The sequence below is a fragment of the Protopterus annectens genome, chromosome 4.part0 (assembly GCF_019279795.1).
Source record: "Protopterus annectens isolate FY-2018-M chromosome 4.part0, PAN1.0, whole genome shotgun sequence".
In the NCBI taxonomy this organism is placed as follows: domain Eukaryota; kingdom Metazoa; phylum Chordata; order Ceratodontiformes; family Protopteridae; genus Protopterus; species Protopterus annectens.
The window spans coordinates 1,360,285,257-1,360,299,293 of NC_056733.1; positions in this window are offsets into that span (position 1 = coordinate 1,360,285,257).

Sequence of the window (14,037 nt, forward strand, 5' to 3'; positions counted from 1 at the left end):
TTAGCTGACTTAGTGTAACAGCTTCAGTTTTTTCTGCTAAACCTGCATGCATTGTAGCAGTGGTTAGGCTTCAGCACTGCAGTCATCATGTGGGCCATTATTATTCAGATGACAACACATTTACATTTTATAAAACTCGTCTTTTATACGAACATGTAGTGTTGGAGGGTATGGTAATGCTGCCCAGTTACAGATCATATACTTGGGGTTATTTCCTTTTATTATGATTTTTTGTAGTAGCACTAGTACAATATGGTAGAGGATACTGGGAGAATAATGCAGAAAACTGAGGTATAGTTAGTGACTGTATTTAAGCAGAGGACGCAAGTGTCACAGGCAATGCATTAAGGGATATGTTGTATGTATGCATGTATGCAGCTACAGTTAAGACACTTATTGCCCATACTGGTGGGCTAGTCTGGAGATTGTATAACTCATTTCCTGCCATGGGTCACCTCAAAGTTGAAGGTTTGCCTCAGTGGGTCCATCATGCAAATCTGATGGGTAACATTCCACTACTATCGTATGAGACTTGTTTCTGTATTATGTTCATTTTTTATGGATACAATCTGAAAAAATACTATCCACCTTGGAATAAGTGTTCAGAAAGCTAACCTCTTGGTCAAAGTTTAAGATGGTATTATGTAGCCTTGGGTAGGTCAAAGAAAGAGGTGTTGTAACATGACCTGAAGTGTATTGCTTTTTTTATAGACTCAGGACATACAAAGACTACAAGCACTGTATGTGACTCCCTGCTGGGTGAGGAAAGTAAATCTATATTCTTTTGTTTGCAAGATGCTTAAACTCAAAGAGCTGCTTTCGGTTTTACCTGTTCCATTTTATTTTCTGTTTTAAGAAATCTGGTTTGCTTGGTGTTTTTGTTCTATGTGGCAAATACACACTTGAATTATCTAGGCTGCACATTTCATGGGTTTTTTCCCCCTTGGTTAATTTGCTTCTTGAGTGACACTTAAATACACAGAGAATTTCTATGTCTTTGCCTTTTTTGACTAGACTCAAGATCTGCAAAAAACACAAGCACTGTTGGTGACTCACTGCTGGGTGAGGAAAGTAAATATTTAATTTTGTCTGTAAGTTGTTTAAACCGACAGAGCTGCTTTTTTCTGTTTTATCTTTTCCATTTTTTTCTGCTTTAAGAAATCTGGTTGACCTGGTGTTTTTGTTCTTTGTGGCAGATACACACTTAAATTACCTAGGCTGCACGTCACCTTTTTTTTTTCATTGGTTACTTTGTTTCTTGATTGATACTTAAATACACAGATAATTTCTGTCTGTTTGTCTTTTCAGATAAGACTTAAGACCTGCAAAAACTACAAGCACTGTTGGCAACACCCTGCTGGGTGAAGAAAGTATATCAATTTTTTGTCTGTGAGTTGCCTGAACTGATAGAACTGCTTTCTGTTTTACCTCTTCCATTTTGTTTTCTGTTTTAAGAAATTTGGTTGGTCTGGTGTTTTTGTTCTATTTGTGCAGATAGACACTTAAATTACTTAGACTGCACAATTATTATGTTTTTTTTTTTCATTAGTTAATGTGTTTCTTAAGTGATACTTAAATATACAGAAAATTTCTGGGTGTTTGGTTTTGATAAGACTTAAGACCTACAAGAACTACAAGCACTGTTGGTGACTCCCTGCTAGTTTTCTTTTCCACCTGCCCTCCCATTCCTTGATCTGCTTTTTAAACTTGGAGATTTTAAGCTGCTCACCATTACTGCAAATTGAGTTTATAAGCTCCTCCCTTGCTACACTGCTTTTTTATCTTGAATTATTTATTTGACTTTCCTAGTGCTTATTTTGAAAAAAAAAATCCATTTTGCCTTTCATTTTCTGTTCTTCTGATTTACTTGCCCTGAATTCATTATTTAGCTGCCTGTTGGATAAAGTAGTATATTTTTATACTCTAACATACACTTTTCTGTGTTTTTACACCAAGAAGACAATGAATTTTCCATCTAGTGGGAGTGGGTGGTACCCTGATCTATATAGGTTGGACAAATACACTAGAGATTCCTGCATGTAATTGTTGTATTGGCTGGAGGGCTTATTAATCAGCTTACTTTGTTTTTAATGCCTTTATAAATTTTACACAATTGAGTGGCTTTTGACTCACTTCTGCAAAGCAAAATACTATTATTGAATAATCACACTTATATATGCTGTTAAACGTACACTGCTGTATATGTATCTTTAAGTTTGTTTCTGGCAGCATTTCACGTTGGGCACTCTTTTATTGTGCTTTTACATTAGGAAGACTGGGATTATTCGTTTAGGGTAGTAGGTGTTTGCCTGGTCTATGTGAGTTGAGATGCACACAACATTGTTCTTAGTGTAGTTGTTTCATTGGCCAGAGGGCTCAGTAGTCAGTTTTCTGTATTTCCATGCTGATATCAATTCAGCACATTTGTATAGAGCTTTACCAGTGCCCTGTACAGAAGCAAACATCTGGAAACATTGCTTATTTTCATTATACTGTGAAATATTGCTGTTCTAGTAACCTTATTATAGTAGCCAGGACTATTGCTGCTCAAAGAGCATCTGATTTGGTGTTGGGCAGCATTGCTGTTTAGGTTATCTGCAGATTACAGCAAGCAAGCACTCTTCCCTCATCCAGTTACAAATACCCCCAACAACTCTCCTTTTAAGTACACATTAGGACATGCAATTATGAATGGACACTTTCCTGCTATCTCTATATCCAGCTTGGTGGGCATGTGTATGCTGAAGCAATCTAACAATTGTTTTATGTACACTAACAACTACATAATTCTCAAACTGACAAATATAATATATGAGATACATATTGATACTATCGGCTAGACTCTCACGTACAGACACAAAAAACAACAAACAGATTGTCAGTGACTCACACGTACAGTTATCACTCACCACACCCACAAATGGCCACACACATAGACCCACATATGCATAGGTGCTCACATAAATTACCCAAACCTCAAAGGCCTCTCAGGCACAGTCCTCAGAAACTCTGTATGTACACAAACAAGACAATTCCCATCACATCTCATTGTGTCTCATCTACAAAGCCCATAAGGTGAAACACTCCACGACCCAATATTCTGATCTTAGGAGACTCCATTGTAAAACACACTGGTGTCCCTCTTACTGGATAAGGGGAAGGTTACAAGTAGTTGCTTGTCAGGAGCCAGAATTTGCCAGATCATACAAGCACGCATGTCACTTACCCCTAAGTACCAGTAAGACTTGGTCATAGTCCTTGAAGTTGTGAATGACTTGAGACATACCTCCTAAGACTATATGAAGAAAGACATGATTGAGCTCTCAAAATATGTGTCAGAGGTAAGTATGAGCCTAGCATTTATCAGCATTCTACCTTCTCCAAGGATGATGCCACATTACCAGCAGAAAATGATCGACTTTAACAATTGGATTAGCTACTGGTGTCATTCCAAAGGGCTCAAATACTTGTCAGCCTGGGAGGACATAGACAAACCACTCTGCTTTGTCAGGAATGGTCTTCTCCTGTCACCTCTAGGCTTTTGGATATTGGCCAAAAGTTATCCACCACTATCGTACCTTTTTTAGGCATTGCCAAAAAGACAAACCTTCCAACATAACAAAAGCTACTCAGGGCAATCTAAAGGTTTTACTGCTCAATGCTAGGAACCTTAACAAAACACTGAATCCCTGGAAGCTCTCCTCACCCCTGGAGAATGCTGACATCTGTACAGTTAATGAAACATTGTTGAAAGCCATGAAAAGCTCTCCTGCTGTGCATGGCTATAATGCCTTTCTTACATTACGACCACCCGCTGAACATGAAAGAGCAAAAGCTAGAGATGTATCGATCTACATAAAGGATAAGCATATTTCAAGGCTGGTCAAACAATATGACATAAAAATAACAAAAGCGGAGGCCACTAATGGACTTTGTTGTGCATTTAATGAAAAGTAGTATGTTCGTGGATTTTTCATTAAATGAGTTACAAAGTGCATTGGTGGGCTCCGATGTTGTTGTTCTTTTGTTAGTTTGTACCTTTGGATTTCATTTTTGCAAACAATATGACATGTTTGAGCTACTCCATATCCAGCTAACCATGGGAAAAATCCTTTACCATATTCTTGCTAGATACACGTCCCCCGCCAAGAACCAGTAAACTCATACATCATATCTAAAGTTACTATAATGATTCACCATCCAGACCAATATCATAATTATGGGTAATTTTAACTACCCCTCCATTAATTGGGAGGCATATACAGCCATTAAAATGTAAGCAAAAGGATGGCTTGACTTTGTAAATTAAAATGCCCTGGAGCAGCTAGTCTGCACTCCAATTAGAGGAACAAAAATCCTAGATCTGGTAGTCACAAATATGTGAGAGTGCTGCACCTGCTTTAGCGTGATGTCTTCACTGGTAAGGTCAGATCACAAAGTGGTCTCCCTTGAAGCAAAGGTAAAACAACCCCCCTACCTAAGCCCCAAAACTTTAAGAAGTTCTCTAAGGTAAATTACCCCCTATTAAGGGATGGCATAGCTAGTTCCAAAGCTCCCCAAATACAGAAAACACAGAAACCTATGCAGAGATGTACATAAAAGTCCTGTACAATCATATAAACAACTGCATGGAAATGGCAGTACCAGACCAAAATCAAACCAGGTCAAACTGCAAAAACAAGCCACCCTGGTGGACCCCAGGTATTAACAGTTTGTACAACAAAAGAAAGAAAATCCTGTTGATAGGTAAGAAGGAATGTGCACAACAGATCAAAAAGTCACTCATTAGTCTAAACAAGCAAACAAGGGAACTAGTCAAGTCTCTGAAAGTAGACTGTGGTAAAGATAGTCTCCAAAGCTAACCATAAGGCATTTTTCAGTTATGTCTACAATCTTAAGGGCAACACCCTACAAAGTGTAGAATTAGATGTAGATGGCATCACCTATAATCAGCGGGAAGATATAGCAAATCTGCTGGCTGACAAATTCAGCTCAGATTTCACCTACCCATCATCCTGGTTCTCCCCTAAGAACATGCTACCACTCCACTGCCAATTATCCCCACAGAACAGGTTACCACTCTGCTCTCTAAAGTTAAAAACATGGCTTCAATGGGGCTTGATAATATATCAGGTTGCCTCTTAAACAGATTAAATCAGGACTTATCAGGCTTATTAGTATTTCTCTTTAACCACAGCCTCTGGACTAGCTTTGTCCTGAAAGAGTGAAAGGGTTACCATCTACTGACCTGGGAAATTACAGAGCCATAAGTTTGACTAGTCTTGTAATTAAAGTCATGGAAAGAATAGTTACAGACCTGATAAATAATGACATAGTAAACCTCCAAATACTAGATCCGACCCAATTTGGCTTTGTTAAGGGCAGTTCATATCTACTGAATCTGGTGGACTTTATTGAGGAAGGTGACTAAGGCCATGGATAACTGTAAAGCAGAACATACTACCTATCTCCACTTGGCCAAGGCATTTGATACAATTTCACACTCAGATATTATAAATAAACTCACAAAACTGGGCATAAATTCCTATTTCACCAGATGGACAACCAATTGGCTCATGATCAGGATGCTTGTGTTTAAAGTGAGTGAATCAAGAAGCAGCAAGAGGCCGGTTAATAGTGATGTGCCATAGGGCACAGTTCTGGGACCACTCCTGTTTGAAATATGCTTCTCAGAAGTCAAAGCTAATGTGGAAGGCCTCTGGATGGCAAAGTTTGCCAATGACTGCAAGCTGGGGGCAAATCATTGAATCCCAAAATGATGTAGTATCCTTCTGGAGGGTCTAGATCAGACACATGATTGGTGCCAGAACCATTGCCTAAAACTAAATGGGAAAAATGCATTATCATACCCTTTTGGAAGTCACATATCCCTGGAAATTACAACATCAATAACACACCCCTAACAGTAGACTCAGAGGTGAGAGGTCTGGGTATACAGATAGATACTAGCCTGAACTTTGATTGCCATATTTTCACAGTGGTGAGGAAGTCCTTTCATGTGGCACAACTTATAAGTAAATGTATGGCATCTAGATCCAAGGAATTTACAATCCTGTTGTACTCAGTCCTCATTAAACCAATAACCAAGTACAATGTGCCACTTGGCATGTACTTGACCAGGCACTTAAAGCAGCTGGAGCAACCTCAGAGGTTCTTCACAAAATAAATACAGGGTGTAAAGAGCATGATCTATGCAGAAAGACTAAAAGCCCTATCCCTTTTCTCTGTCATATACCAGCTGTTAAGGAGTGACCTATGCCTGACCTACAAGGCACTCACAAATCCAGCCTGGATTGAGCTGCTACACATCTGTAAGTCATCAGCATGAGTGTCACCTGATCTAGAGATCTAAACATAGTCAATGATTCAACTAAAACATGTTGGAGAGACAGGTATTTGTCTCAGAGACTACCCTTCTTTGGAACAGGCTTCATATTTACATTAAGCAGAGCCCTTTTCTGCCCCTTTTCAAATGCAATTTGGGATCAATGAATGGTGAATCACAAATTCAAACATGGAGTAGTGCCTATGCCCATTATGGAGAGGGGCAATCTGTAAAATACACAATGCACCAACACAAATCCATGCCATCCACTTACTACTAGCAGTCATATATTGGTTAAAATCAGGATCCTTAAGCTGTTAGCCTAGTAATCTTGTATGAACCTATGAACCTATACTAGCATAACAAAAAAGGCCCAGTGTCTGAATGTGTTGTATTTTTTTTTTACTTCCATTCTAGTTAGTTATGAAGCATACATATTTGTCAGAAGTAGCAAAATGAAAGCTTCAGCAACACTGGAATGATGATGTAAAGAGAAAGTAGGGTTCAATTAGGACATTTTTTGTAGGTCATCCAAGAAAAGAGATTCAACAAAAACTCTACCTGCAGTACAACACAGTGGTTGTGCAGTACTACCTATGCACTGTGATCCCACTACCGTTACTGTCAAAAGTGTCCACTCCATTGCAGCTGCACCACAAACTGCTTCCTGTGAACCTACAACTATTACCATGGAAGAAATGATGCCAACATGTGAAGATTCAGCCTTAGAAGTGCTTCCAGGATATCTGAGTTTGATACGGAAGAGGCTGATACTTCTGGAGTGACAACAGACATGGCTTGTGACTTGCAGGGAGTGTCAGACCTATCACTTGAGGGATCTAGGGCTTTGGCCAGACTTGATAGGGGATGAGTTTGGGGTAGATATAATCCAGCATGAACCTAAGCAAGGGGTGTTGACACAGTTCCCAGTCAATGAACAGAAAAGATTTACATCAGAAAACTATGCATATGCTGCCTAATGGGGTGAAAGTAAAATGCATCTGGTTGACATATTTTGTCTCAAAAGATGCACTGTTTTGCTTTGCATGAAAATGATTTGGCCATTCTAACCACTTTCACTGGTCAGGTCAATATGAAAAGATGTCCAAAGATTTACATTGCAATGACTGAACATCGGTGCATGCAGCATGTAGACTGAATTGGAAGGAACTGGATAATAGACTAAGGAGTAGGTACACAATGGATGATAGGAGACAAGCAGTGGTTGAAAAAAGGGTAACTCACTGTTGTGGTGTACTAGATGGCATTATAGCTATTGTCTAATACCCGGTAGAAAGGAACATGGCATTCCATGGTGCAAGTGATGCCTTGTGCACCCATGGCAATGACAATTCCTTGGGCCAAGTGCAGCATTTGTTACAGTTTGATTCTGTCATGGTGGAACATTAAACACTGTATTAATAATAAAGTAATGGATCATTATCTTGGGAAGGACATATAGAATGCAAGTATCCAATGGATCACAAATGGTTCTTTGAGGACCATTGCAGGGAAGGTGAAGGATGCTGGGTACTTCTCTGTGATTCGCTCTTCTCTAGGTTTTCTTTTCTTTCTTTTTTTTTCATCTTTTTGGCCCTTCACATTTCAAGTGCCAAAATTTCAATAGGGTTCCATCCATTTATTACAAAACTTGACATACATCACTCAGCAATTTTATTAATCAAACGACACAACTTATACAGTTAACACTCAGAATGTTATCAGTCATTAACCACACAACTTTGAACATTGTGCTCACTTGTTTATTTAGACATATTTTGACTGGATGGCATGACATAAAGTCCTCTCTGATATGACTGACCTTGCAGTTCAGTGGCCTAACCTGCATGGCCCCACATTGAATTGGACAATGCCAAAATGCAGGTCCTTTACAAATATTATACATATATATATATATAAATATTTATCTTGTACCAGCCCAGGAAAGAAAATGAGGAAAGGAACAAAGGTGGAAGGCCAAACAGCAACTTCCCACTGAGTTACATAAAGTAGCCTGTTCCCCACTCTTTCCTGGCCATGATAAAAGCACATATTTTTAATGTATGTCTACTCTTCCTTGATTTTTTTTTTCTAATTTTAATAATACACACACACACACACACACACACACACACACACACACACACACACACACACACACACACACACACACACACTCATATAAGTCTAACTCAAAATGTCAAGGCTTGTAAAAATAGTGAAAAACTAAGATTACAAAAATTCAAAATAAACAGAAATGTGAATTCCATCCTTATCAAACCACACGGGTTCCTCATCATAAAGGTCCCAGTTTTTGATGTTTTATTACTGAGTTATCTAAGAGTGAAGCACCATGGGTCATTTTGTAGTTTACAAATCTCTTTGCCTTTTTCATAGCTGAAGAGATGTTATCACCATGGCAGGTTTAGCAAGGCAGAAAAGCTGACCAGACTAAACATAAATCTGCTAAAAAATGTATCAAAATAAGGTCTTTCAAAATGTAGAACTCTAATTTTCATTTGTGATTGAAACCCAAGTCATTTCCCCAGATAAATTATAAAATATCATTACTCTAAGTCATACCTGTCTGTAGGATGTTAACATTGACTCTCCATATGATGTTTATATAATACAGAAAATCTGACACAGATTAATGATTGGTATCAGAGCCAGGGCCTCAAAGTAAATGCAAAGAAGTACATAATAGTACCCTTTGGGAAATGTATTTATTTATCTTTGTTTACCAAGAAAGCCTCAGTGGGTATATCCATTTTCACTGGAGGCATGGGGAGAAAAGCTCCATTTTTTTACATTGTATTGAAATCAAATACCCTTGCAAATTACAACATTAATAGCATTCCCCTAAAAGTTGATCCAGTCGAGAGAGATCTGGGTACTCTAACACTAATCTGAACATTAACTGTGTTTCCATGGTGGTAAGGAAATTCTTCTATGTGGCTCAGCTTATAAGTAAGGGCATGATATTCAGATCTAAGGATGTTACATTACCACTGTACTCTGCTGTCATCAGACCAAAATCGAGTACAATCCACCCTTTGGCATGTACCTTGGTGGACACCTGCAAAGCTGGAATATCTTCAAAGATTTCTCAGCACAAAAATACAGGGTATAACCAACATGTCATATGTAAGCTGATTAAAGGCCTTATCACTGTATTCAGTTTCCTACTGATTACTGAAAGGTGATCTGTGCCTGACATGCAAAGCAGTGTCTGACCCAGTCCAGATGGAAATGTTACATATTTGCAAAACTAATTGCCCGAGGTTTACCCACTCCAAAAATCTAAACCTGATCTCTGACAAGAATAGATCATGCTGGAGAGAAATATATACATCCCAGAGATTGCCCCTCCTCTGGAATATTTTCCTATTCACATGAAATGAAGCCCTTCCCTGACCATCTTCAAGCACTATCTGGACCAATGGATGTGAAAATGAAAATGCACTTCTGGGGCAGTGCCCATGTCCCTTATGGACAGAGGCAGTCTGTAAAAGTAGTAAAAACCCCACTTGCTGACCACTGTTACCTTTCCCCAAGGGATAGAAAATTGAATAAAATTTGGATAATACTGGCTAGGCTTGTAAGGGCTCTTGAACAATTAGTGTAGTAATCATCTATGAACCTATAAGTGCTTGGATTTGACATACCTCATTCAAAACATCAAAGGTTGGTATCAAATGCTCCAATCACAACTTAGAAGTTCCTTTTTGTGATTCTTCATGACAAAGATGATCCAAATCCAAATTATTCCCTGTTTGTACAAATTTTTGCTTTTGCCACCACTTGATAAATAATGGAATGTCTCAAAATAATTACTCTTTATTTTTCACTCTTTATTTTTCAGGGAGAAAGAAAAATGTAAATAAATAATGACCATAGAACATTAACAAATTAATGAATGCATTTCAAATAAAACTTGAAAAATCACCACAGTCCTTTCATCAGACTGACCCTGATGAGCTAAATCAGTAGGCCACCTTATTCTGAAAGAATCAGAAGAGTAACTTAATGAAGATTAACCTTAGTTGACCAGAACATTACATTAAAATGAATAAAAAAACTCAGCTTCTTCATATGTATATATCTGCACAGAGAATGCAATGTAGCTCATAAACTTGCATTTATATTACGTTATATAAAAGCCATTAACACTGGACACCATTTAATTGAACCTAAATAATCTAAAGCGCACAATATCGAACATTCAGAACAGCGAATATTTTCTCTGGGAAAAAATTCGCTATTCCGAAACACATTCACACAACACAGGCACACCAAAAAAACAATAATCCACACACTTACACTTAAAATCATACATCTAACCCTACACTAAACTATACAAACACTACTATCTATCCACTTACCTTAACCCAACCCTAACCCTAAGGTCCATCACTATCGCACACTCACCTTACCCGCGCCCTAACCCTAACTCACTTAACCCACCCCTAACCCTAAACTCTGTCACTATCGCACACTCACCTCACCAGCGCCATAACCCTAACTCAGGTAACCTGTGCCCTATACCTAACGTCCACACAATCACACACTTACCTGAACCCCTGTAACTTTCCAGTACAATGCCAAAAATAGCGAAGCCACAGAAACGGACAACCAAATTCTTTCCCTAGGAAAGAATTCGATGTTCTGCAGCTTCACTAGTTTTAGCGTTCGATGCATAGTGTTTGACATTGTGGCATTCAACGTTATCGGCTTTCGATAATGTGATATGAACGCATAAACTTAATGGGCTCAGTAGGGATGTTTTTACTCAGTCTAAAATGACTTGATAATCATTTCTCTACTGACCAGTCTTGCACCTTTGGATACCAGCTAAGACCGCAACAATAATGAATGATAATGATGTATCCATTTAAGTCATCCCAATAACATACAGACTTTGAAGGCACACAGGTACATCCAGGTAAATATCGTAGCCCAGATCAAACAAATATGATAACAAGAAAAGGCTGCATGAACATCTAGCAAAACAGATCTTAAAACAGTTGTCCTATAGGGTGGCAAGTATCAAAATGATTTCCTTTAAATCTGTCGCATTCTTTTGAAATCTGAACCAAACTGTACTGTTTCTTTATGTCAGTCAGATTAAAGATCTTTGAAAATAAACTTAGAACAAATTAATTTATTCTAAAGTAGAAGGAACTATGCCTTAAGAACAGCAATATGCTAAATAATGCAAAGTCAATTGACAAGACTAAGTCTTCTCTTCCGACGAAAAAAAAAATTTAAATTTTAAAAAGGGTTTTTATAGTGGCTCTATATGCCTTTTTGGCACTGAGGGCCACTGAATCTCACAAAGCAGTACTTGTTATTCATTTCCGGTTAACCAAGCCTCCTCTGGCATGTGAGTGGGAGTGAAAGCTGCATTGTGAGCTAACTGCTTGAACTTTGACATGTGCAGGTGAGTAGAGTATTAGCCACAGCATTGTGATTGCTAGACATGTGTCCTGCAGAAAATTAAAAACTGATGTACAAAAGCAAAACCAACAGCCTTAGCACAGAATGAAACCCAACTGACTTGTATGATTTTTAACTAAAACTTGAACAACTGGCTCACTGCCTGATCTGAAAAGCACCTTCTTATTTTGGAGATTGTTCTGCAATGCAAACATTACTACTCAAACAGACATTGGGCCAGATTCAGGAAGCCCTATACAAGGTGTCAGAATAGTGCAGGAGCTGCTGCATGCAATATGGCCACCAAGTGATCCAGGATCAAGCTCCTAGGACATGCATGAGCGCTCCTACACGATTCCAGCATGGACACCACTTCTATATGCTAATTACCTCATTTGCAGGTGAAAACCATGCAAATGAGGTAAATTGGCGATCCAGAAAGCAGGCAGTTGTCTGTGCCTGAACAGTGTACAAAGCAGAAATGTATTCAGCTAGTAGCTGAACACATTTCTGCAAATTAAAGAAACGGAGGCATGACAGCTGTAAAGAAAGCATGTATTATAGTAAGTAGGCATGCCAATTGCCACCAACTATATGTCCAATGGCCTGAAAAATAATTTACTTTTTATAAAATAAAACTTTTTTTCGCCGATCTCGGCCGTTTAAGCATAGGGCAGCAACATGCAAATGGGATTGTGCTGAAAATAAAAAAAAAAATGTGAAAAAGCAATTTTCAGGGAAATCTGCATTTTTCCATTATAGTCAATGGCATGCAGAATGAAAACAATACCAGGGATCAGTGGTTACTAAGGGGAAAGGCTCAGTGTGAGTGCAATAACTATGGAGTAAGGCAGTGGGGTATGCAAATGAGGGGAATCTTACTGAATCACAAATTTCTTCTAAGTGTCAGACTGCACCTAACTGTGTAGGTGCTCTAATATGACTGTATAAGCATAAGAAGTAAATTACATCAAAAGTGGGTGTGCCATGCTTGCTGTAAGCACATTGGAGCACTATTGCCTGGGTTTGCACTTAGCTAAGTACAGCTAAGCAAGGAGGGTGTGTCTGAGGCTGTAATGTCTTACACCATGAAATGAAGAGCGTGTTTGCATCCAGGGAGGGACATTTCTGTTAAAATGTGTTTAGCTTAGCTAAATGGGTATGCACAGTGTGCACTGGGACTTAAACAAACCAGAAAAAAAAACACAGGAAATGGCAGCACTGTGTATATGTAAGCAAGGGTGTGTGTCTGAGGCTATATAGCTTTGTTTACCTTATCTAAACAGGTGTGCTTGGCATGCATCGGGATTTAAACTACAAAAAAAAAAAAAAAATACAGGAAATGACAAGAAAAAAAGAGAAATAGCAGAATAGAGGCACTCAAATACAAGTAATAGAGCTGGCAGGTGGAATGTATCCTACTCAGCCAATCACACAGGCAGCATCTGCAGCGCACCACTATAAACTATGCAAACATCTGTTAGTCTGTTTTTTCCCACAAACTCTACACTACTGGTGTACACAGATGGGGATATTTTACATGACAAAACTAACAAAATGTTAGGGGCTGCTTTTGCTATCATACATCAGTATGTACAAGAGGCTGAGGGTGGTGAAGAGGACAATGCTAACAACTGCCCCAGACATATGAGGAGGAGCAGAAGAGTGTTCAGGACCAGGATAACCTACCAGGAGCTACAGGATCTGGAGATAGTAGAGTGCTACAGGGTAGACAGGGACATACTGAAGCAAATTGTGGAGCTGTGCCAGCCTCACTTCACATCCAGAACAAACAGAGGGGAACCCATCCCAGTGGATACCAAGGTATGTGCAGCTCTAAAAATACAAGTTACAGGCACTTTCCAAAGACCAACTGGGGATATCATGGGGGTCTTACAGGCATCTGCATCCAGAATACTCCACCAGTTCCTGGATGCCATGCAAACACATGCCGAGAAGCACATTGAATTCCCTAGCACCCATGAGGAGATGACTGGCAATATGCATCTCTTCCAACATGTAGCAGACTACCCAGAGGTACTGGGTGCCATAGACTGCATGCACATCCACATCAAAGCACCACCTGGTGACCGGGGTAGGGTCTACATAAACCGCAAGGGGTTCCACTCCATCAACTGCCAGGTCATGTGTGATACCCATGGCATTATCGTGAATGTGTGTGCTTGGTGCCCTGGAAGCTATCACAACTCCCACATCTGATATTCCTCACAGCTGCATCAGTATTTTGCTGA